This window comes from Abramis brama, assembly GCF_963993115.1.
Source record: "Abramis brama genome assembly, chromosome: 1".
Lineage (NCBI taxonomy): Eukaryota > Metazoa > Chordata > Actinopteri > Cypriniformes > Leuciscidae > Abramis > Abramis brama.
This window is the reverse complement of record NC_139963.1, coordinates 72,496,540-72,521,424: the sequence shown is the minus strand read 5'-3', so window position 1 is coordinate 72,521,424 and position 24,885 is coordinate 72,496,540. Positions and strand designations below refer to the sequence as shown.

Below are 24,885 nucleotides of genomic sequence, written 5' to 3'. Positions count from 1 at the left end.
ATCTGGGATGTACTAATTCTGTTTTCTAAGACTGTTTAGGGCGGATAGTATGCGATTTGGGACGCACCGTCGAGTCTTCTGAGGTGAGGAGAGCAGTTCACGGTATTTCTCATATTTACACAATCATCACACACACTTTATACAGTTTGATTAAGCGACAGGCTCATTTCTGTATTGTTTTAATCGATCACAGCGATACTTGTGCGTCTTTTCTGGCGTCTTCCTTCTGAAATAAACATTTAGTGCAGCAGCAGCGAGCATGAGGAGAATGTGTTGAGTTCATTCAGACCAGGGGCCCGTTCTTCGTACGTCGCTAACTCACTTAGCTGGATTTGATTGTTGGCGATTTGGCATGATCTTGGATTGTTTGGTTCTTCGAAGCTCATCCTGGACTTGCTGTCATAGCAACAGGTGCGCAATCTTAAACCTGCTCGCGAGCAGGCTTATTTCATGTTAACAAGATTAGATCCCGGCTTTATAAGCGGAGCTGATACGGGAAGTCCAGCGCAGCGCGATATATAGTGCACTTTCTGAGATATATATTTTTTCTCGTGACTCGTGAGATTGTCGTTTACATTATTAATTTGTTGGAAACGCACATTTATTTTCGACTTGTCGGAGTCGGAACAGTTTGTGCAAACACAAACTGTTTGCATTGCCCTTAGATTATTTGCGATTACTTTTACACTATTGGAGATTGTGTGGCATTTCCAAGCCACTTAAGACCCAATGTTGTAAAGCAGTTTTTTTTTTTTTTTTAGGCTATCATAGTTTTTGTTCATTGGTACAGACTATAGGCTGACCATAGACTGCCATCAAGGCCACAATGAAGGGGATTATGTGAACAGAAAGGGGGTTCACAATGTAAATGTGCTGCCCAGTTACTATTGTGATTCTTAATATTCCAGATTAGTAATATTATATCAAATTAAAAAAAAGGCAGTTGACTAAAATCTTCCATATCACAAATGTGAAAGCAAAATGGCCAGGATCTGTGCATGACTTAAGAATTTTCAGAGATTCACATTTATGCACATTATTTGAAAGTGGTAAGAAAAGTTCCACAATTAAATATCAAGCTCACTGCATTACATACACTTATGCTGATCCTAACAGAACTGCATTTCATAGGTGATTATGACATGTTCCTGCATGCAGACAGGTGTTTTATGACCCCATTCCCTGACCCAAACCAGTTACAATGCAGCCCTACCCATACACAAAAGAAATATATTTTCAGGATATATTTTGGAATATATGCAAATATTTGAAATTGGCCCAATAAATATATTTCATACTTATATTTCATATATTTTTGTTATATTTCAGAATATATTTCAATGTATGTTTTTCTGTATGGGTCCCCAAAAGTGTCAAAAATATATGTGGCATATATTCCAAATACATTGAAATATATTCTGAAATATAACAAAAATATATGAAATATAAGTATGAAATATATTTATTGGGCCAATTTCAAATATTTGCATATATTCCAAAATATATCCTGAAAATATATTTCAAATATATTTCTTTTGTGTGACTTAAGAATTTAAGCTATAGCCAGGACAAGGGCACACAATGAAATGAACTTTGGCTAAAGGGAAGATTTCAGTGTCTGAAAAGCCTGAGGGTTGCACACCTGACAGGGCCTGTGACATTGTTGCATGTGCCATATTACACAACATTGCAAAAAAAAACCTTTTCATTAAATGTTTAATAAAAGACAAATATGCTTAGTTCCTTGAGTTTTATTTCAATTGTTCTTTGTAAAGAAAAGCCAGTGGTCAAGTGCCTGCAACAAGAGATATTAGACACATGCCTCATGCAACAAATAAAAAGGAAAAGTTGTCTATACACTGCCCACCTGTAGGCCTATGTCTCTGTCTATTGCAGACTCTTCTGTAGGCCTTTCTGTAGATGTGGAATCCTGCAACTTAAACCACAGCCATAAAGCATAGAAGTATAAATTAAGTTATTTATGCACTTGCAGGTAGTTCCTCCATATGACAGTTATCTGAGAGGGTTTATTCACTGTCCAGTGCAATGGAAACAAATGGACATTACAAAGTCTTATACTTTCTTTCCTTTGGAAAGTTAGAAAATATCCACTTACTGCACATATTTCAGCCACCACTTTCTTGGGAACAGACACAAGTGTTGGTGTATTATATAAAAGTGCACAAAAGAGGAAAACACAATGTCATTACAATGAACTACACTCGGGAAAAATGTGATCAATAACTCATGGCAAAATATTTTTACATTAACATAAGTTTATCAGTTTTCACTTTCACAAGTTAAAGCAATTCATCATTACTCAAGATTTAACAGTTGAAATGACTATACGGCCTTAATTTAATGCAGCAAAAATGATTTTACAGTGTAGGCTACTAAGATCTTTTCTTTTCTTTTTTTCTCTCAGCCTTTTTCTTGGTTGCTTTTATAAACAGACAAACATTTATTTAACAGTGCCTTTTATAAAAGAGACTATAACTAAAAATTACCATTATGTAGAATATGTTTGTACTTCACTTTTATTTGTTCCCATGTTCTAGTGTGGTGACTCTGACATTACAATGCACAAAGTAATTATGCAATTATTAAAATACAAATATATAGGCTAATAATTGATAAAAACATTTAACATGGCCACTTTTAATGGATTTAAATTGTCTGCTACTTTTTGCCAGCCCTCTCTCCTGGCGTTTCCTTACTTTGAGGTGTTCCCTGGCGTTTTGATTAAACATTAAAATTTCGAATAAACTTCGACTATTAGTTCTTGCTCTGCTGAGGAGAAAAACTGAGCGCGCTCTTTGGCCACGCTGAGCAGCCAATAGCAGCGTTGCTGATCAATGTTTCTACTATCGATACATATCCCCTTTTAACCAGCGCATGAACGCGCAATTATCTCAGATAACTCAATCCAGCTATACTAATCATATCCAGCAAGTGTGTTCGAAGAACCGAGTTAGCCGGATCATGATTCGCACGATGATATCATCTTGGATGTGTCATTTGATCTCGGATGTAATAAGCAACGTACGAAGAACGGGCCCCTGAGCGATGTTGTGTTCGTTTGTGTGATTGTCTCGATGTTTGGAGTGAGAACTGTTACTGAATGTCAAGAGTTAAGAGTTAAAGTTTGAGATCTGTGAGGGGAATTATGTGAATCGATCTCTTACTTTACGTTGAGCCTATAATGAGCCACGTGAGACATTAAATCAACTCTTAAATGTTAATAAATGAATAGCGTTTTACTCTTGAACAATACAGTTTGAGCACATATTATTTTAATGATCTAAGTAGGCCTACTTGATTAATGTCATAAAATCAAACTATATTTAATGTGGACATATTATGCTGTAATTATTTCTCTGTAGTGGTTGATGAAGATGAGTGTCATAGTGATTGTTTTTGTGTTATTGATGTTTTATCCATGTCATATCCATGTGAGAAATTACAATTTACAGGCTTTTATCATGTATCCTGACTCAAATAATGTGTTTCTAACAGCAAACACTCAGAATAAAGTGAGATGATCTGCTGATGGTCCTGAATGGCTTGTTGAATGAGTGTTGATAGTCTGAGGCTCATCAATATTAACAGATCTGCTGAAAACACTCTTTATTTCATGACAATAGTTCCTGTTTTCACCTCATTTATTATGCTGATGTCTTCAGATCTCCTGTAAATTGACACTTAGGCTAAAGCTCATTTCATTGGTGTCAGCAGACTGAGGGAATTTGTTACTATATGTACGTATATTTTCTATATTTCTAGATACCTGTATTTTAATGAAGAAGCAGAATAATGTTAGGATTAGCAATACAGATAGATGGATGTCTAATGAATAGGCCTAGATAGACAGACATAAATGCTTAGAAGTGTCATGTATTATAAAAAAAAAAATAATATTTGAAAAAAAATTGATATTTTTTATTTTGGCAAATCAGCTCCTCCCACAGCAATCACATCATCAGAGAAGCTCCTCCCACTGCAGTCACATCATCAGTGAAGCTCCGCCCACAGTAATTCAGCAATAAATGCTGTAAATTCCCATCAGCTACAAGTGAAGACGAGCATCAGAGCATCAGGAAGAGCTGAAATCTGCAAAGACTGAGTTTATAAAAGAGGACAGTGAGAACATGAGTGATCCAGAACCCTGCAGAATGAAACACACTGAAGATCCTGAAGAACAAAGAGGTTGGTGTTTATTCTTCATTCATTCCCGATGCTGAAGAACATTCATGTTAGAAACATTCAAGCACTTCATCACATTTAGATAAACAGTTCAACTATGACATGGCAGAGCTCGACATTAAGCCTTTTCATGTTCTTGTCCTTTGGCTCATTCTCTTGTCCGAGTAAAAAAGTAGTGTGCCGTGTGCTGTAAATATAATTTATTCTGTAGAAATATTCTCATCTGTGTTCAATCAGCTCTGATATATTTTTTAACAAGCATATTGTCTCATCTGCACCTTTAAAGGGCCCCCCCCCCCCCCCCCGCCCGCAATCTTGTTAAAGGAGAAGTTCACTTTTAAAATGAAAATTCTGTCATACTCACCCTCATGTTGTTTCAAAGCTGTATGAATTTCTTTCTTCTGCTGAACAGAAAGGACGATATTTAGAAGAATATCAGTAATCAGACAGTTTCTGGGTCCCATTTACTTCCATAGTATATATTTGTTCCTACTATGGAAGTCAATGGGACCCAAAAACTGTCTGATTACTGATATTCTTCTAAATATCGTCCTTTCTGTTCAGCAGAAGAAAGAAATTCATACAGCTTTGAAACAACATGAGGGTGAGTATATGATGACAGAATTTTCATTTTAAAAGTGAACTTCTCCTTTAAATGTATGCTTCATCTTTAGTTTAAAATTTTTAAATTTGATCAATAGATTAAATTAGAATAGCCTAATAAGATACTATAATAATATACTATATATTTAAATATTTTTGAATATACAAATAAGAAATGTTGGAAAGAATGCTACTTTTAAACATGAAAGTAAACCGCCAGTAGGAGGCGGCAGGAGACCGTCTTAATGAGTCAAGTCAAGTCAAGTCAAGTTTATTTATATAGCGCTTTTCACAACACAGGTTGTATCAAAGCAGCTTCACAGTAATAAATTAGAACAATACATCAATGTTTGTTTCTAGTGGAACGTCTACGTTTGGTAATGCTGATCAATACTATTGTTGATTGATTAATTAAATTAAATATCCCCAAATATCCCCAACTGAGCAAGCCAAAGGCAACAGTGGCAAGGAACCGAAAAACTCCATCAGGTGACCTAATGGAGAAAAAAAAACCTTGGGAGAACCCGGGCTCAGTCGGGGGCCAGTTCTCCTCTGGCGTTTATGAACTAGAGGTCGGATTTAACTGTAGGATTAAAAGTATTATATGAATGCCTGGCTGAAGAGATGCGTCTTTAATCTAGTTTTAAACTGGGAGAGCGAGTCTGAGCAACGAACAGTATCCGGAAGACTATTCCAGAGTTTTGGTGCTAAATGTGAAAATGCTCTCCCTCCTTTGGTGGACCTAGATATCCTAGGTATGACCAAAAGCCTCGAATTTAGTGACCTTAAAGAGCGCGATGGATTATAGGGCGATAGAAGATCCGTTAAATAGACTGGAGCTAAGCCGTTTAGGGCTTTATAAGTCAGTAGCAATACCTTGTAATTAATACGGGACTTTATAGGTAACCAATGTAGGGATGATAAAATCGGTGTTATATGATCATACTTTCTTGATCTAGTTAGAACTCTAGCGGCGGCATTTTGGACTAACTGTAGCTTGTTTATTGAGGATGCAGGACAACCGGCTAATAAAGCATTACAGTAATCTAGTCTCGAGGTCATGAATGCATGAACTAACTTTTCTGCATCAGAAACAGATAGCATATTACGTAGCTTAGCAATGTTTCTAAGGTGGAAAAAGGCTGTTCTTGTAACATATGAAATATGATTTTCAAAAGACAGGTTGCAGTCTAATATAACACCCAGGTCTTTTACTGTAGAGGATAAAGTAACAGGACATCCTACTATGTTAAAGTTGTATTGTGAGAGGTTTTGTGGGCGTTTTTTTGAACCGATAAGTATTACCTCTGTCTTGTCTGGATTTAATAAAAGAAAATTACGCGTCATCCAATCTTTTATATCTTTAACACACTCTGTCAATTTGGATAATTTAGCGTTTTCATCCGGCCGTGATGAAATATATATTTGAGTGTCATCAGCATAACAATGGAAACTAATTCCATGTTTCCTTATAATATTTCCAAGTGGAAGCATATACATTGAGAATAACAGAGGGCCTAACACAGATCCCTGCGGCACTCCATAGTTTACTGGAGTTATAATCGATTTTTCTCCATTTAAATAGACAAAATGGTATCGGTCAGATAGGTATGATCTGAACCAGCTTAATGCTTGTCCTTGAACACCAGTATAATTTTGTAGTCGATCTAAGAGTATTGTATGATCTATAGTATCGAACGCAGCACTAAGATCAAGTAAAACTAATATTGAGATACAGCCTTGGTCAGAAGCTAAAAGTAAATCATTTGTGATTTTAACGAGCGCAGTTTCAGTGCTATGATGCGGCCTGAACCCAGACTGAAACTTTTCATAGGTGTCATTTTCTTGCAAGAAAGAGCCCAGTTGAGCGGACACAACTTTTTCTAGTATTTTAGACATAAAAGGTAGATTTGAAATGGGTCTATAATTTACTAGATTATTATGATCTAATTGTGGTTTCTTAATGAGAGGTTTTATAACTGCCAGTTTAAATGTTTTTGGAACATAACCTAAAGATAAAGACGAGTTAATAATATTGAGGAGAGGCTCTTCCACTACAGGTAACACTTCTTTCAATAGTTTAGTTGGTATAGGATCTAGTAAACATGTTGTTGTTTTAGATGAAGTAAAAAGTTTATTTAACTCTTTTTGTTCTATAGTTGTAAAGCACTGTAATTGTTCTTGCGGGGTGATAATTGAGGCTGAATTATAAGGCGCGATTGAGGATTGAACGTTTTCAATTGTGGTTCTGATGTTTTCTATTTTCTCAGTGAAGAACTTCATGAAATCATTACTACTAAACTGTAATGGAATATTTTGTTCAGGAGACATCTGTTTATTTGTTAGTCTCGCCACGGTGTTAAATAAGAACTTAGGATTGTTATGGTTATTTTCTATTAGTTTGCGTAGATGCTCAGCCCTGGCCGCTTTTAGGGCCTTTTTATAACGTGACATACTGTCTTTCCATGCGATTCTAAAGACCTCTAAGTTGGTTTGTTTCCATTTACGCTCTAAATTACGGGTTTCTCTCTTTAGAACACGCGTAGTATTGTTGTACCATGGTGCTTTACTTTTCTCTCTGACCTTTTTTAATCTAATGGGCGCAACAATATCCAATGATCCAGAGAGAATGGTGCTCATAGTGCTAGTTAATTCCTCAAGTTCATCTGTTTGTTTGGGTTCACTGAGCAGCTGAGACAGATCCGATAAGCTGTTTGAAAAATTATCTATGGTGGATGGAAGGATTGTTCTGCCTAATCGATAACGCGGCGCAGCATGATATATTACAGGAGTACGTAATATGCAAGTTACCATGTAATGGTCAGTGACATCGTCACTTTGTGGAATGATATCTATATCGGTTGGATCGGTTCCATGTGATATAATTAAATCGAGTGTATGATTAAATCGATGAGTCGGTCCGGTAATGTTTTGCTTGACCCCAAAGGAGTTTAATAAATCTGTAAACGCAGCCCCTAACGCATCATTTTGATTATCTACATGGATATTAAAGTCTCCAACAATTAATGCTTTATCGAAGTTAACTAATAGGTCTGAGAGAAAATCTGCAAACTCTTTTAGGAAATCAGCGTAAGGCCCAGGCGGTCTATATACGGTAGCCAAGGCTAGAGATAATAGGGATGTTTTTCGAACATCTAAGAGCGTAACATTTAGTACAAGTACTTCAAATGAAATAAACTTATAACCCGTTTTCTGAGTAACATTGAGAAAATCTCTATAGATTGTTGCAACACCGCCGCCACGACCATTCAGACGGGGCTCGTGCTTATAGGAGTATCCTGCTGGAGTAGACTCATTTAAACCGAAATAATCATTTGGTTTAAGCCAGGTTTCAGTAAGGCAAAGTACATCGAAGCTATTATCTGTGACTATTTCATTTACAATAACCGCCTTAGGTGTGAGTGATCTAATGTTTAGAAGACCTAGCTTTAAAAATTGTTTTTGATTACCAATAGCAACATTTTCTGGTTTAATAACAATTAGATTTTTTCTAGATCCTGCAGTAGATTTATGATTTGATCTCACTAAACGAGGAATAGACACAGTTTCTATGCATAAGTGAGTCATTGAGTGTTTATGAATGGGTCATTGAATCTTTGACTCGGCCAATTCGTTCAAAACGCTGAATTATTCAGTAATGAAACACAGTTAAGTGTTGCTGTGAGATGCGATACGGTTCTGCTGTGATCTTTGTTTGGAACTATTTTCGTAAATTACTTGTTCCTTCAAAAAATCCACTTGTCCCGGACAAACTGACAAATTCTTTAATAATAAATAGATTTAACATAAAGATATTACAATGTGCCGTTTTATTTTAAGTCCACAGGCTCCAGACTAGCATCTGGGTGCAGAGAGTATCTGGGGGCACTGGGGCTGACAATAAAGCACTAAGCTTAATTTAGGGTGTAGATGAAACTATAGGACAGTGGCCCTCCAGGACCGAAATTGCCCAATCCCTGGTCTAACCTATTAGACCTATTTTCAGGCGCTGCATCATATCATTACGCCTGCTGGACTCATGGTAGAAGAGGCGGTGGCCGCCCACCTTTGTCCACTTACCGCCGCGGGATGGAAGACTAAGGCTTCACATCCATCCAAGCCTTGCCACGCTACGTCTGTCCTCGCTGACCGCGCTTACACCACCGCTGCTTCACACAATGGCTGTCCTGCAAGTCTTTCAGGCCAAACTTCTCCGTTCCCTGGACTAGTCTGAACCTGAATCTGAGGCTTTCAAGGACCTGCGTAGCGTCACTGACCTGGCCCTGCGGGCTACGAAGTCTACAGCCCAGGCCATCGGGAGGAGCATGGCCAACCTAACGGTGCTCGAGCAGCACCTGTGGTTGAACTTGACGGATATGAAGGAGGCAGATAGGGCAGCTTTCCTGGACTCCCTCATCTCCCCTTCCGGTCTCTTTGGCCTGTGCTACACAGAGGCGCAGAAAGCATCATAGGCGATGTGCCACTTCCTTCCGAAATGCTCCAACTCGTCTTTGAGCCGCTAGACCAGAAGGAAGCCTCCTCAACAGCAGCCCAAGTCAGCGCCGCCGGTCATCCAGCCCCCGCCCAGCGGCTGAAGTCCATCGCCACTCCCGTTCTGCTAGGCGCACTCCGTTCCCTGAGAGGCGGGGTCCCCCTCCCAGGATTGCGTTGGACCCCGAGCCTTGTAAGCCGTCCTAGCCACAGGGAGAAAAAGAGAGAATTCGAGTCCCGCCGAGGTCGGACCGATCTCTCTCAAATACTTCAGACGTTCCCCAGTTCCCTCTGTTCAGGTGGCTGGAAATGTAAACTCCGCAGCAAATGAGTCTGCCGTGAAGCACGCTCACCTGCAAACAAACGCTGTTCACGGTGACACAAAGCAAGAAAAGAGCTCTTTTCTCCATGTGTCATATGTAGGTCATGTGCCTGCTATAAAGTTTGCACGCCTACACACAAGCACTGTCCCCACAGTAACCAATTCGCCATCACAGGCAGGGAATTTAACAAACGTAGAAGGTATGCCCACCACAATGTCTTCACCTCCACACATAAACACTGTGCATACAGTCTCAAGCCCCCCGCCAGCTCACGCTGCCAATGTAGTTCAGGTGCCTATTATGATGTGCGCGCCCCTACACATAAACACTTCCAACACGGTGTCATCTTTTCCCCTATCAGAGATAAGAAGGTAATAAATGTAGACTGTGTGCCCACTTCTATGAACGCACCGCTACATGTGAAAACTGTTCCTGTGGGGCTTGTTTCCTGGGAGGCTATCCCTGAAATATCAAAATTGGTGTTGAACATAATAAAACGAGGTTATTCGCTCCAGTTTGCTCGAAAACCTCTGCGCTTTTGAGCCAAGGTCGAGACAGCGGTCGAAGAGGGCGTGGCCCACGTTCTCCATACCGAAGTGTCAAAACTGTTGAAAAAGAGAGCTGTCGAAACAGATCCTATGTCACAGAGCGAGTCAGGCTTTTACAGTCGCTACTTTCTCGTCCCCAAAAAGGATGGAGGTCTCAGACCCATTCTAGATCTCAGACACTTGAACAAAGCGCTTAAGACACGTCCGTTCAGGATGTTGACAACCAAACAAATTCTTGTGTATATTGGCCCGGGAGATTGGTTTTTCTCAGTGGATCTGAAAGACGCCTATTTTCACATCCAGATAGTGCCCCATCACAGACCATTCCTGAGGTTTGCATTCGAAGAGCAGGCCTATCAGTACACAGTACTACCATTCAGCCTGTCTCTAGCGGCCCGTACCTTCACGAATGTGACGTGACGGATCTTACCACTCTGCGGGCTCGACTCGCCTGCTTCACCGATGACGATCTGCTCCTCGCCCCTTTCCTTGAGCCGCGCAAGAAGCGCCTTTCACAAAGGGAGCCTGAGCGAGGTGAGACGAGCAAGATCACACTGGCCCAGTCCCCGCGTGCCTCGTTCTCTCTCCAGCGGTCTCCCTCGCCAGTCCTGTTTACACAGGCCATCCAGCGCCCCTCTCTGCGAGCGGTGGACCTCGTGTCGTTCGGGGCTTCAGACGAGGAAGAAGAGGAAAAGGATGAAAGCCTTTCCCTCGCGGCTTCGGACTGCGACGACCAAACAAATTCTCACGTATATTGGCCCGGGAGATCGTTTTTTCTCAGTGGATCTGAAAGATGCCTATTTTCACATCCAGATAGTGCCCCATCACAGACCATTCCTGAGGTTTGCATTCGAAGAGCAGGCTTATCAGTACACAGTACTACCATTCGGCCTGTCTCTAGCGCCCCGTACCTTCAAGAAGTGTATGGACATGGCGCTCTTCCCCTTGAGACAGGGGGGAGTGCGAGTGTTAAACTACCTCGACGATTGGCTCATCATAGCCCAATCGGAGGAGCTATTAATAACTCACAGAGTCTGGCTCCTCAACCACTTAGAATACCTGGGCATCGTTATCAATTTCTCCAAAAGCACACCATCTCCCAGCCGGAACTTCTCCTTCCTGGGTATAGAAATAGACTCGGTACACATGAGAGCGCGCCTTACCGAAGCGCACGCGCTTTCTATTTGGTGCCTGGTGACTAGAGATGCACCGATTGATTGGCTGGTGACCGGAATTGGCCGATTTTCAAGAGATCGGCCGTAACCAGCGACCAGCCTATCAGTCTGACAAATGCCGATTTTATGCCGGTCAAATGCACTCGGGCACCGCATGAATAACATCGCGCAACATCAGCATCACATGTGCACACGGAGCACATGTAGAGACCTTGTGAATTACGTCCGTTCAGACCGCAAGCGCGTATTTTTTTTCGGCGTGCATGTTAATCAATGAGTGCATTCACAACGGAAGCAGGAGCAGCGCGTGAGAATCAAGCAGGAGCGTCGCGAGCAGTGAAACGCGTGTTTCGGCGCCGAGTCTATTTGCTGCACTGCTCACGCTCAATTAAAGGGAAAGCACACTTTGATGGAAAATAGCCTAAATAGGGTTTCACAAAAAAAGTACCCAAAATGCACATAATTTGTGTGTTTTAACAAGAACTAGAGTAGGCTATGTCAGAAAAGAAAACAAAGACTAATATTTATAGAAAATATACCCATTTAAACTTGTTTTATTATTCAGTTTGTACAAGTGATTGCAATAGGCCTGTGTGTGTGTGCTTTGAGAAATATCTTTAGACTACATATATATACGTATATAAAATTATTGGATATTGAATGTGAAAAGGAAATGGTTCTTCCACAACACTGCACTTTAGATGTGTGTGAACTATGCAAATTGTAAAATGTTCTATTACAGAAAAGATATAAAATAAATATTTGTGTGTGCTGTAAAGTGGTTAGAAAAAAATAAATCGGAATCGGCTAAAATCGGTATCTGCAGGTCAAACTTAATGAGAAATCGGAATCGGCCCAGAAAATTGTAATCGGTGCATCTCTACTGGCGACGTCTTTCAGGGCGGGCGCCTGTGTTCCCCTCAAGAGATTCCAGAAGATGCTGGGTCTCTTGGCTTCGGCCTCACCAGTACTCAAACTAGGACTTACAAATCAGAGCAAGTCACGGCTAGTCTAATGTGACCGGCCTTTAATAATTCGTTTTAGTCAAATAAATATCAATCTCAAAGTTGGTGTCAAAATATGGCAGTATTGTATATTTTAATGTTAATATCATGTTAGATAATTGTCATTTATCAAATATATTCAATAGTTCTTGCTAAAGAAACATGGGATTTGTGCCTATAATGTTTTAAAGATAATAATTGGATGATAAATTTTCCTCATTCATGGAAAGTTTCAAGGACATATAATCTATTTATAAAAAGGCATCAAATTATCATCATATTTTATAACAGTTGTCTACTTTCTACTATTACATCAGGGCTCACTTTCATGTCTTTACACTTTATATTTCTCTCTTTTGATTATTTTGATGTACTAAAAATTTAATTAATAATTTTCTCTTTGATTTCAGACTGGATGGAAGAGAGTGAAGAACTGAGTAAAGTGAAGGAGGAGAGTGAAGAACTGAGTGAAGTGAAGGAGGAGAGTGAAGAACTGAGTGAAGTGAAGGAGGAGAGTGAAGAACTGAGTGAAGTGAAGGAGGAGAGTGAAGAACTGAGTGAAGTGGAGGAGGAACATCATGTCCAACCTGGAGGAAAACCTTTGAGTCGCTCAAAGACTAAAATTAATTTTTTAAAGAAAAGAGCCAAGAAATCTTTAACCTGCTCTCAGTGTGGAAAGAGTCTCGCACACAAAGATAGTCTTGATGTTCACATGAGAATTCACACTGGAGAGAAGCCGTTCATATGTGATCAGTGTGGAAAGAGTTTCAGTCAATCATCAACCCTTAATGTTCACATGAGGATCCACACTGGAGAGAAGCCGTTCTCATGTGATCAATGCGGCAAAACATTTCATGGGTCATCACACCTGAAGAAACACCTGACAGTTCATACGAAGGAGAAGCCGCATTCATGTTCTGTGTGTGGAAAGGGTTTTTCACGGCTGCAATATTTACATACACATCAGAAAACTCACACTGGTGTGAGAGAGTACATGTGCTTTGAGTGTGAGAAGACTTTTATTACAGCGGACATTTTAAAACAGCACCAGAGAATTCACACTGGAGAAAAACCTTACAAGTGTTCACACTGTGACAAGAGATTCAGTCGGTCATCATCTCTGAAAACACATGAGAGGATCCACACTGGAGAGAAGCCGCACACGTGTGATCTATGTGGGAAGAGTTTCACAATCAAACAGAAACTTGATGTTCATATGATGATTCACACTGGAGAGAAGCCATTCATGTGTGATCAGTGTGAAAAGAGATTCTCATGCAAACAATATCTTAAAAAACACATGATGATCCACACCGGAGAGAAGCCGTTCTCATGTGATCAATGTGGAAAAACATTTCTCTGGGCATCAGAGCTGAAGACACACCTGACAGTTCATACGAAGGAGAAGCCGCATTCATGTTCTGTGTGTGGAAAGAGTTTTTCACAGCTGCCTAATTTACACACACATCAGAAAACTCACACTGGTGTGAGAGAGTACATGTGCTTTGAGTGTGAGAAGACTTTTACTACAGCAGACAATTTAAAACAGCACCAGAGAATTCACACAGGAGAAAAACCTTACAAGTGTTCACACTGTGACAAGAGATTCAGTCAGTCAGGACAACTGAGATCACATGAGAGGATCCACAGCAGAGAGATTGTTGTCACTTTGTTGATTGATTGATGTCTTTTAAATGTACAGTATGTAATTTTTTCGCCGCTAGGGGTCGCTAACCTCTTACAATAACAAAGGCGTGGTTTGATGGCGCAACGTTTGCTAAGAATTATGGATCTTGTCGTCAACGTCAAGCCGACCGATCTAATAATGTTTATGGATGACTGAAAACATCGATGTTTTTATCATGACTGTGATATGAAGCAGTTCGGGATTGCTAAGAGACAGCTATCAGCTCCACACGCGACGCGAGTCCCGCGGATATAAAAGGAATATGGACATTTCATTCTACTGAACTACACGAGGTCAGAATTACTACTCACAGGTCAGTTTATTAGGCAAATTAAACTTGTGAGGTAATGCAGTGCTGTTTCACTTGGTCTAACATTACACTAGCACACTAAACTGCATTTAAATGTGTTGAAATGTATGTGTTAGTTTGTCTGTATGAGACTAGCAGTGAGCTAGATCAACATTAGAATAACATACAGATCATATTCTAACATTTTATCATTGTTGAACTGTATAACATTGATTAATTTTATGTAAATGTGCTCACCTGTTTAATAAAGTACATGTAGGAGCGGTCGAAGTCTCGGACGTGGAGCTCTCGTTTATATACTGTCTATGGGAGCTCTCGGCATCTCGAAAACACCGCGCTGATATTGATTCTCGTTTTAGTTCTCCTTTTTTATCCAAAGTCTGCTTGCCATGGTCGATAATGTTTGAACGAAACAACAACAGCGTGCAAATAGACATTGCGAACTACACAGTTGTCCACGTCTATCGCCTTGGTTACTATCAGAGGGCTCTGGTTGCTATGGCAGCACGAGCGGAAACCAGGGAGAACGCGGATATGACGCCATTGACGACGACAAAATGGAAATAAAGAAACGGGACGTGTCTTCGAATTAAATTACAAATTTCTCCTGGTTTGAAAGTTGTTGGAAACAGTCGGGATAATGCAAGTACACAAAATAATATAAAACGTATGTTATATAAAAATATATAACATGGATATAGTGATTTTTGCTATTTTTAAAGCAAAAAAGTTACATATTGTACCTTTAACTTATGTTCAACCAACAGGAATGTCTAATTTGTCAGTTCAGATCAATGCAACAATGCTCTGACAGTAGGTGGCGCTCATGTAAAGCAGAAATACAGCACTATACATGGCTCTAGACTGCGAGTAAATGGTCAAATTTTGTGACCTTTTTATAAGAGAGAGCTGCCATTTCTGCCGCATACGAGAAACATCACACTGCAGACGAAAGCAGAATGAACCCACGCTACTCGTCTGAGCTGCACAGCGCAAACAGTTTATCAGCTCGGAGCAATACTAGACAGTGGTTTACTCGTGGGCCGAACTCGATCATGCAACAACATTACTACACAGAGCTGGCAGATCCATTGAGAAAGCATTTTAAAGGGTTAGTTCACCCAAAAAAGAAAAATATCCCATTATTTACTCACCCTCAAGTCATCCTAAGTGTGTATGACCTTATGACCAGAGATATCACGCAACACCTAAAATCCCCTCACAGAGGGGAGGCCTTCACAGAGGAGAGACTAGTTGACATTTTAGCACTGCATTGTCATCGCGTCCAGGCGCTGGTCCTTCATCAGATCTGGATACAGCCTGGATCCGGCGGACTGCGGTAAACCTCGGTATAAACAGAGAGACTAATATTAGCATAGACGCCATTCTTCTTATGATGTAACGAGTACATCAGGATTTATGGGAAGCGTTCCCGGTTCCAGCTGATCTAATCTATGCAGCCTAACATTGAATTATAGAAGTCTATAATGTGTTATGTGAATGCTAGGTCAAAGATATGTGTTTTTAGCCTAGCTTTGAACTGACTGTCTGCTTCCCGGACAATTTTAGGAAGACTGTTCCAGAGTTTTGGTGCTAAATAGGAAAAGGATCTACCGCCAGCAGTCGATTTTGATATTCTAGGTATTATCAACTGGCCGGAATATCTGATTTTTCAGCTCGGGCATCAGATGCGTGAATGCACAAGAAGCACCAGATAAAATCACTTGCACCAGACACTCAATTTGCCTCTTTCGTGCGAACTGGATGCGTAAATGATGCGAAAAAAAAAATACTCAAGTAGCTAGTTAGGCTACTTCGGATCATATATAGGTCTATGTATGTATGTACAGTGGGGAGAACAAGTATTTGATACACTGCTGATTTTGCAGGTTTTCCTACTTTCAAAGCATGTAGAGGTCTGTGATTTTTATCATAGGTACACTTCAACTGCGAGAGACAGAATCTAAAACAAAAATCCAGATAATCACATTGTATGATTTTTAAATAATTAATTTGCATTTTATTGCATGACAGTAGTGTTTAACTACCAACCAGTAAGAATTCCGGCTCTCACAGACCTGTTAGTTTTTCTTTAAGAAGCCCTCCTGTTCTCCACTCATTACCTGTATTGACTGCACCTGTTTGAACTCATTACCTGTATAAAAGGCACCTGTCCACACACTCCCAAACAGACTCCAACCTCTCCAAAATGGCCAAGACCAGAGAACTGTGTAAGGACATCAGGGTTAAAATTGTAGACCTGCACAAGGCTGGGATGGGCTACAGGACAATAGACAAGCAGATTGGTGAGAAGGCAACAACTGTTGACGCAATTATTAGAAAATGGAAGAAGTTCAAGATGTCGGTCAATCTCCCTCGGTCTGGGGCACCATGCAAGATCTCACCTCGTGGGGCATCAATGATCACGAGGAAGGTGAGGGATCAGCCCAGAACTACACTTCAATGACCTGAAGAGAGCTGGGACCACCGTATCAACCATTAGTAACACACTACGCCATCATGGATTAAAATCCTGCAGCACACGCAATGTCCCCCTGCTCAAGCCAGCACGTCCAGTGCCGTTTGAAGTTTGCCAATGACCATCTGGATGATCCAGAGGAGGAATGGGAGAAGGTCATGTAGTCTAATGACAAAAATAGAGCTTTTTAGTCTAAACTCCACTCGCCGTGTTTGCAGGAAGAAGAAGGATGAGTGGAAGATGAGGATGAGTGCTAGATCTGCTTATTTTTCAACCCTATTAGAAGAAAATAAACATAATCCTAGGTATTTATTTGAAACAGTGGCTAAACTAACGAAAAAGAAAGCTTCAAGCCCAGAAATTTCCAAGCAACACAGCAGTAATGACTTTATGAGCTTCTTCACTTATAGGATTGATAATATCAGGGACAAAATTATAACTATGCAACCGTCTTCTACAGTATCTCATCAGGCAGTGCATTGTAGTCTCCCTGAGGAAAAATTTGATTCATTCGTTGCTATAGGATAGGAAGAATTCGCTTAACTCATTAAATCATCTAAACCGACAACATGTATGTTAGATCCTATACCGACTAAGTGTTGTGGCAAATTCAAAGTTCTTTTTGGTTCAGGTCTCAAAGAAGTTTCTCAGTGTCGAGGTTCCAGGTCAGAAGAATTTACTTTTTTGTACAAACAATAAAGGAGAAGCCAACTGGTCATCCGGACATCTGAGGTTACAATGCCCAGTGTTCATGTCTTATTCTTTTTCTTATCGCTAGATGCCCAGTGGGCACCCTCAAATCTATCTCTTCCCCTCTGTCACGTCTGGTGACCCTGACACAGTTAAACATGTCTTCTCAATTGGTCAAACCTCACATAATGGTGCTTTGTTTCATACAGTATTTTGACACTTTGCATTTCTTATGCATACTGGGTACTTTTCCATTCTCTCATCCTTTTCAGACCTATTTTTTCATGCTTGTCATTTTTATTGCATCATACTTAGACACGAATCAAGGGAAAATTCTCCAACATAAGCTACTGAAAGAGATGCTTCCAGAGGTCATAGATCCTCTTCTTAATATCATTAATTCCTCTTTGTCTCTTGTCTCTTTTGTACCAAAAACTTTTAAGCTGGCTATGATTAAACCGCTTGTTAAAAAAAAAAAAAAACTTGATCCTTCAGAATTAGTCAATTACAGGCCGATCTCGAATCTACCTTTTCTGTCCAAGATACTAGAAAAGGCAGTATCCTCACAACTGTGTTCCTTTTTAGAAACAAATGATATCTGCGAGGATTTCCAGTCAGGATTTAGACCAGGGGTGGGCAAACTACGGCCCGCGGGCCACATACGGCCCGTTAGGCTGTTTAATCCAGCCCGTCGAGTATTTAAAAAATTGTCTTAAGATCGCGTTCATTTTGGCTTTTTCTTGCAATACTTTGCGTTATATACATATATATATATATATATATATTGCGTGGCATATATTTGACAATCGGAATATCAGATATTTCATGCCATAGCTTACAAATGTAAAAAAGGAACATTGGCATAAAAGCAGATCATCGTTCATTCAGCGCTGTTGTGGGTGTGTGTCACGTAACAAGCAATAACGCGTCACCATGGAAACCAAACAGACAGCGCCTTAAGCGCATAGACTTGTTGCACGTAAATGTTTTTTCCTTTTTTGGAAACTCACAGAGAAAAAAATGTTTGGTAACCGCTTGCACACCTGTTTAGTTTTTCCTTTGATTTGTCTGCTATTTAGTTTCTTTGCTCCTCTGGATTTGTGGATGTATCCTGCCTGATTCCGTTTACCGACCTTTATCGCCCGGTTTTCGGCTACGCTCCCATGTCTGCCATGTACAGAACCCGGTTTTGTTCATTAAATGTTCTGATCTGCCTTTGCTTTATATGTTTTATTTTATTATACTTAAAATAAATTTGTATATTCGTTTATTTCGGGGGGGGGGGGGGGGGTTATTTTTATTTTTTTTATTTTTTTTACAAATGTATGACTTTTGGAAGTGCAAATTGATTGCCATATGCAGTTTTAATAAAGTTGAATTAATGTAACCTTCTGTCATTTTTACTCTTTTACTCAAGTGTAAGTTACACTTGCAGGTGTTTTGTTTCTAATTTACTGTTAGGCCCATTAAATAATTATAATGATAAACAATATTTAAAAAGTATAGGCTATAATTATCTAACATCTGACTAATTAAAAATTAACCTCAAAACATAACATGCTAAATGGGGGATATCTAGTATAAAAAATGTATTGTCAGAATGTCGTCTCTCACATTCCCGCAGTCAATTTCGTGCAGACGTTGCCACAAATTAGTTTGCTCAGCCCGATCTTATCAAAGTGCGAATACCACGAATTGTATTTGTAGTGCTTATGATACGCAGTTTTCGCGTGCATATGATACGCACTTTATGGCGTGTAATAGGCACGCACTCCGCACCCCTAATCCTAACCAAGGGGTTTACAGTGCGTATATGCACACACACAAAAAAAAACAAAAACATTTTTGCCGTATAAATGGCACGATAAATCAAATTTGTGGTATAGATACGCACTTTCATGAGATTGTGTTTCATAATCTGCTACTGGGCCGGCCCTCTGTCAAATTTTAAAACCCTGTGTGGCCCTTGAGCCAAAAAGTTTGCCCACCCCTGATTTAGACCGTACCATAGTACTGAGACTGCTTTTGTTAGAGTCACAAATGATTTGCTCTTATCATCCGATCGTGGTTGTATCTCGCTATTAGTGTTACTCGATCTTAGTGCTGCATTTGACACTATCGACCACAACATTCTTTTAAATAGACCTCAAAATTATGTTGCCATTAGTGGAATTGCATTAGCATGGTTTAAATCATACTTATCTGACCGTTATCAGTTTGTAGCAGTAAATGAAGAGATGTCTCATCGATCACAAGTTCAGTATGGAGTACCACAAGGCTCAGTACTAGGACCGCTGCTGTTCACTCTGTACATGCTACCCTTAGGAGACATCATTAGGAAGCCTGGAATTAGCTTTCACTGTTATGCTGACGATACTCAGCTGTATATTTCTTCAAAACCTAATGAAACTTACCAATTCACTAAATTAATGGAATGAATAGATGATATAAATATTGGATGACTAGTTATTTCCTACTTCTAAATTCTGAAAAAACAGAGATTCAAATTATTGGACAAAAAACTTCCTCACGTAATAACCTAGAATACTGTCTAAGGCGGCGTTCACATATCGCGCCTAAAAACGCATAGAAAACGCAAGGCGCGCCGCGTTCTCCTTTTTCAAAAGCGCTCGGGTGGTTGCGCTCCGGAGGCGTCTGTCGTTGCTAAGCTTGGTTCTTGTCACGTGACCTGCGGTGCGCTTGCGGCATTCTGAAAAGTTGAGATGTTTTTTATCTCGATGCGGTGCAGACGCGCTTGGAAAAAACGACCGCGTCGCTTCCATTATGAGCGTGCATACCGCGCGCCTACATTTGAAATAACGAACTTGCGCGCGCAAAAGACGCGATATGTGAGCAGGCCCTAACACTCGATGGCTGCTCTGTTAAGTCCTCGTCGTCGGTTAGGAACCTGGGTGTGCTCTTTGATACCAATCTTTCATTTGACAGTCACGTGTCTAGTATCTGTAAAACCGCATTTTTCCATCTTAAAAATATATAAATTTCGTCATATACTCTCATTGACAAAAAAACGCATTTTTCCATCTTAAAAATATATCTGAATTAAACCATATGCTCTCAATGACAAATGCGGAACAATTAGTTCATGCGTTCATGGGCTAGATTATTGTAATGCTCTACTGGGTGGTTGCCCTGCACGCTTAATAAACAAACTACAGCTGGTCCAAAACTCAGCAGCTCGAGATCTTACCAGAACCAGGAAGTATGACCATATTAGCCCGGTTCTGTCAACACTGCACTGGCTCCCTATTAAACATAGCATACATTTTAAAATATTGCTGATCACTTACAAAGCAGTAAATGGTTTAGCTCCGCAGTACTTGAGGAAGCTCTTAACGCATTATAGTCCTTCACGTCTATTGCGATCTCAAAATTCCGGCCAGTTGATAATATCTAGAATATCAAAATCGATTGCTGGCGGTAGATCCTTCTCCTATTTAGCACCAAAACTTTGGAACAGTCTTCCTAATGTTGTGGCAAAAATTCATTAAACAATCATCAACTGCGTAAGAGACACTCTGAAATTCAAATGATCATTAAAAAGTATTTTATTCTTACAAGAAGGCCCAGTTGCCACACAGAAGTCACCAGTACAGTCTGTGAAACAAGTGCGACGACGAGAGTGAGGGCAGAGGAGTCTTTATACTGCTTTCAAGGTCTTCTGCTTACAGGCCCTTATCAAAACAAGGGAAAGTTTCTCTGCTAGTGGTCTAATCCTGCTGAGTTAATTCTTACAAACTCAAAAGTTCTAAATTAGACGGCCTCTAGGGGTCAGAGGTCCCTTTTCAATCTGCCTCCTCCTGATGTCTCACCTGTTTCCCAGTGTTTAAACACACACACACACACACATTTGTCATATTGGCAGACCACATGCAGTCCATTGAAAGTAAATGAAAATCAATACTGTAAATCAATGAAAATCAAAATTTTCCATAACACTACCATTGTCCAGGAAGCAGACACACTCTGTCAGTTCAAAGCTAGACTAAAGACACATCTCTCTGACCTAGCATTCACATAATACATTATAGACTTCTATAATCCAATGTTAGGCTGCATAGATTAGGTCAGCTGGAACCGGGAACACTTCCCATAAATCCTGATGTACTCGTTACATCATAAGAAGAATGGCATCTACGCTAATTTTAGTGTCTGTGTTTATCCCGAGGTTTTCCCACAGCCTGCCGGATCCAGGCCGTATCCAGATCTGATGAAGGACCTGCGCCTGGACAACTAGTGCCAACTAGTCTCTCCCTGTGGAGGATCCCTTTACCACTCTACAGATGAAGCGTCGTCGGGAAAATTCGGTTCACGTATCTACCCCGAAGTGATAAAATTCTGTATCAAAAATGTTAAGGCCAGACAAGTAGTTTTTAAAGGCTTGGTTTGAAGGGAATTACAAACCTGCACACATATATTCATATGCGCAAACCAATAGACTGAACTTGTGAAACGCATGTGCACGCCATCAGCGTTCTCACAGGTTTCGCGTTTAAAGTCTGTGTAGAATTTCCTGTTAAAACGGTGTTGTGTTAGTGGCCCCTAAGTTAATAACTAATGATCGTTGCGACCAAAGTGAATTAATCAAAAACTAACTTTAGCTGGACAATAACTTTATTCTAGAGCTGCTGTAAAGACAAAACAGTCTCTGTTACTGTAATTTCCTACTATCTGAATACGGGTTCTTCCATGCCTTCTCGAGCTCAGCGCGGAGGTCAGGGAGGAATGGAAGCCTCACGGGAGCTGGACGGAGAGAAACAGCTCGTCTAACCTGCCATGAGCGGTCTCTCTTCCCTAACGGTGCGAGTCCACTGGCACGGAGCGGAGCGAGCGTTTTCAATTCATTCCTATAGAAGTCGAGCTTCATGCTCGCGCAGTGCATTGTGGGATTGACAGCGGACGGTTAAGAGCGGCCGAGAGCGTCAAAAAGGGTGGGCAGATTTTATGCAAATTTATGCAAATATCAAGCGAAAAACGCCGAGCGACAGCCGATCGGTGTGAAAAGTAGGCAAAGCAAGATTTCGACGTATGTTTCCGACTGTCTGCGAAACTGAGGAGGATTACTGAGCTGAAATCATGTGACATTTAAAAAGTCTTACTTTAAATGCACTTTTCATAAGCCATGATTTCTCAGTCTGGGAAAAAGTTTATTACAATACGTTTGTGTAAACTTAAAAACATCTTCATAGTCTACATTTAATACAATGACAGTTAAAATACAGTTTTGTTCACCCATTCAACGCATATGATGAGCATGCAAAGTGCATTTAAAGTGTGACTTTTTAATGCTTTATTGATAATTTCTTCAAAGCAATCATTAGCTAATTAATGCACATATGAATGTGTAAACAATGCACTCTTCCTCCTGATATCTTTGTTAGCGGCAACATGGAGGAGAAGTTGATTATCGCTGTGTGTCGTCATTCCCCGTTCTCCATGACACATCCCTTTATTCATATAGAGACACATCAATGACATCTGAAGGTTGCTGGTGTTCCTGGTTTAAAAGTAATAAAACTGTTTGTGTCCACGTTAAGTCCTGTTTACAATAGGCTATTGATTGATATGATGATGTGTTTGCTGCTTATCTACGTTATGTTATGCTATGTTATGAATCTAAATAAACTTACATTTAGCAGATGCTTTTATTCACAACAACCTACAATAGAGGCAACAATATTCATCGACTACAATGCCAGTTTTAAAAAGAAGCAAGGAACTAATTTGAGTAAAGAACAATCTTCTTTTAAAGTAACATTCTTAAAGGGGTGGTTCAGGATTTTGGACATCGGACCTCATTTCCAAGTTAGCCTGGGTGTTATTTATCAGTGGAGACCGTTTTTAAAAATGTTCATCCAGTCCTTCCAGTTGCTTAGTTCGCCGGTGCTAGGCTAGCATGAGTCAACGGTAACTGCTAGTCTGCCATTAAAAACAGTTTTACCCACTCCACAGTACACCAAAAACAAATCAATTATAACGCCAGACTATCGACTTAAATGTCTGTTGAGAGAATAATGTTAGAAATCAAACTACTCTTGCATCACGTGTGTGTGTGTGTGTGTGTGTGTGTGGTGGGCGTTCTGGCACAAAATGGCTGTCGTCGCATCATCCAGGTGGAGCTGCACATTGGTGGTGGTTGAGGAGATATTCCCCTTCATGTAAAGCGCTTTGAGTACCCAAAAAACTGCTATATAAATGTAACAAATTATTATTATTATTATTATTAAAGTTTAAGGGCAATTTTTTTCTTTGTCCTTTGCTATTTGGTTAAGTGTTCTTGTTCTAGTCAGTTTGATGTTTCATTTACACCACGAGGCTTCATGAAGTCAGAACAATTCAACACAGTTTCACAATTCATCACAATTTATTACTGTCTCCATGTTAGAATTAGGATTTAATGTGCCTCATTCCTGCCTAATTAGCAATTAGCATTTGAATGAACAATGACCCAGTGCTGAGGGAGGAAAATGTATCGAGTTTATTACCATTGTTTATGAACATTTTCATCTATAAGTTAATGGCTAAATGTATCTTTACAAAACTTCACAATGCTGCTGCAGATGCAAAATAATGTAGACAACACTGAATAAATACATTTGTCAGGTTTGATTCTGATAATTAATCGCCAGACTCGCGCATCCTCCATGTTTGTAGTTTTTAGCACTTTTTCACTCGTGTTTGTAGTTCTAACCGAATCCTCGGCCAACGCGCGATGGTTTGTGGGCAATATTAGCCGTATCTTTGGAACCAGCATACTACGATCTGGGATGTACTAATTCTGTTTTCTAAGACTGTTTAGGGTGGATAGTTTGCGATTTGGGACGCACCGTCGAGTCTTCTGAGGTGAGGAGAGCAGTTCACGGTATTTCTCATATTTACACAACCATCACACACACTTTATACAGTTTGATTAAGCGACAGACTCATTTCTGTATTGTTTTCATCGATCACAGCGATACTTGTGCGTCTTTTCTGGCGTCTTCCTTCTGAAATAAACATTTAGTGCAGCAGCAGCGAGCATGAGGAGAATATGTTGAGTTCATTCAGACCTGAGCGAGTTTGTGTTCGTTTGTGTGATTGTCTCGATGTTTGGAGTGAGAACTGTTACTGAATGTCAAGTTAAAGTTTGAGATCTGTGAAGGTAATTTATCTCAAGTGTTGCCGTTTTCATGTTTACCTTTATTTCTTTGTCGACATTTGATCTTTGGCAGATTACATTTACTTATTAAATTTGATGTAGACACTTTATATTGCCCCTGTATTGAGTAATGAACGTGGGAAATATCAAATCTATACATGCATGGGAATAGACAAATATTAATGAAGTTTGACACAGGAAACATTACATTTTCTT

General features: G+C 40.0%; 1 protein-coding gene across 3 annotated transcripts in view; it reads left to right on the top strand.

Moving 5' to 3' along the window:
- The window catches only part of LOC311089213 (uncharacterized protein), a 44,542-nt gene continuing 19,657 nt past the window's right edge, over window positions 1-24,885 (top strand). The window contains exon 1 of one of the 3 annotated variants that reach the window (XM_084123733.1): window positions 1-83. The gene's annotated coding sequence lies outside the window, so the exon portion shown is untranslated. Of the gene's footprint in view, window positions 84-24,252; window positions 24,375-24,885 lie in introns of those variants that run through there. The other 2 variants (XM_084123731.1, XM_084123732.1) reach the window with 2 other exon arrangements.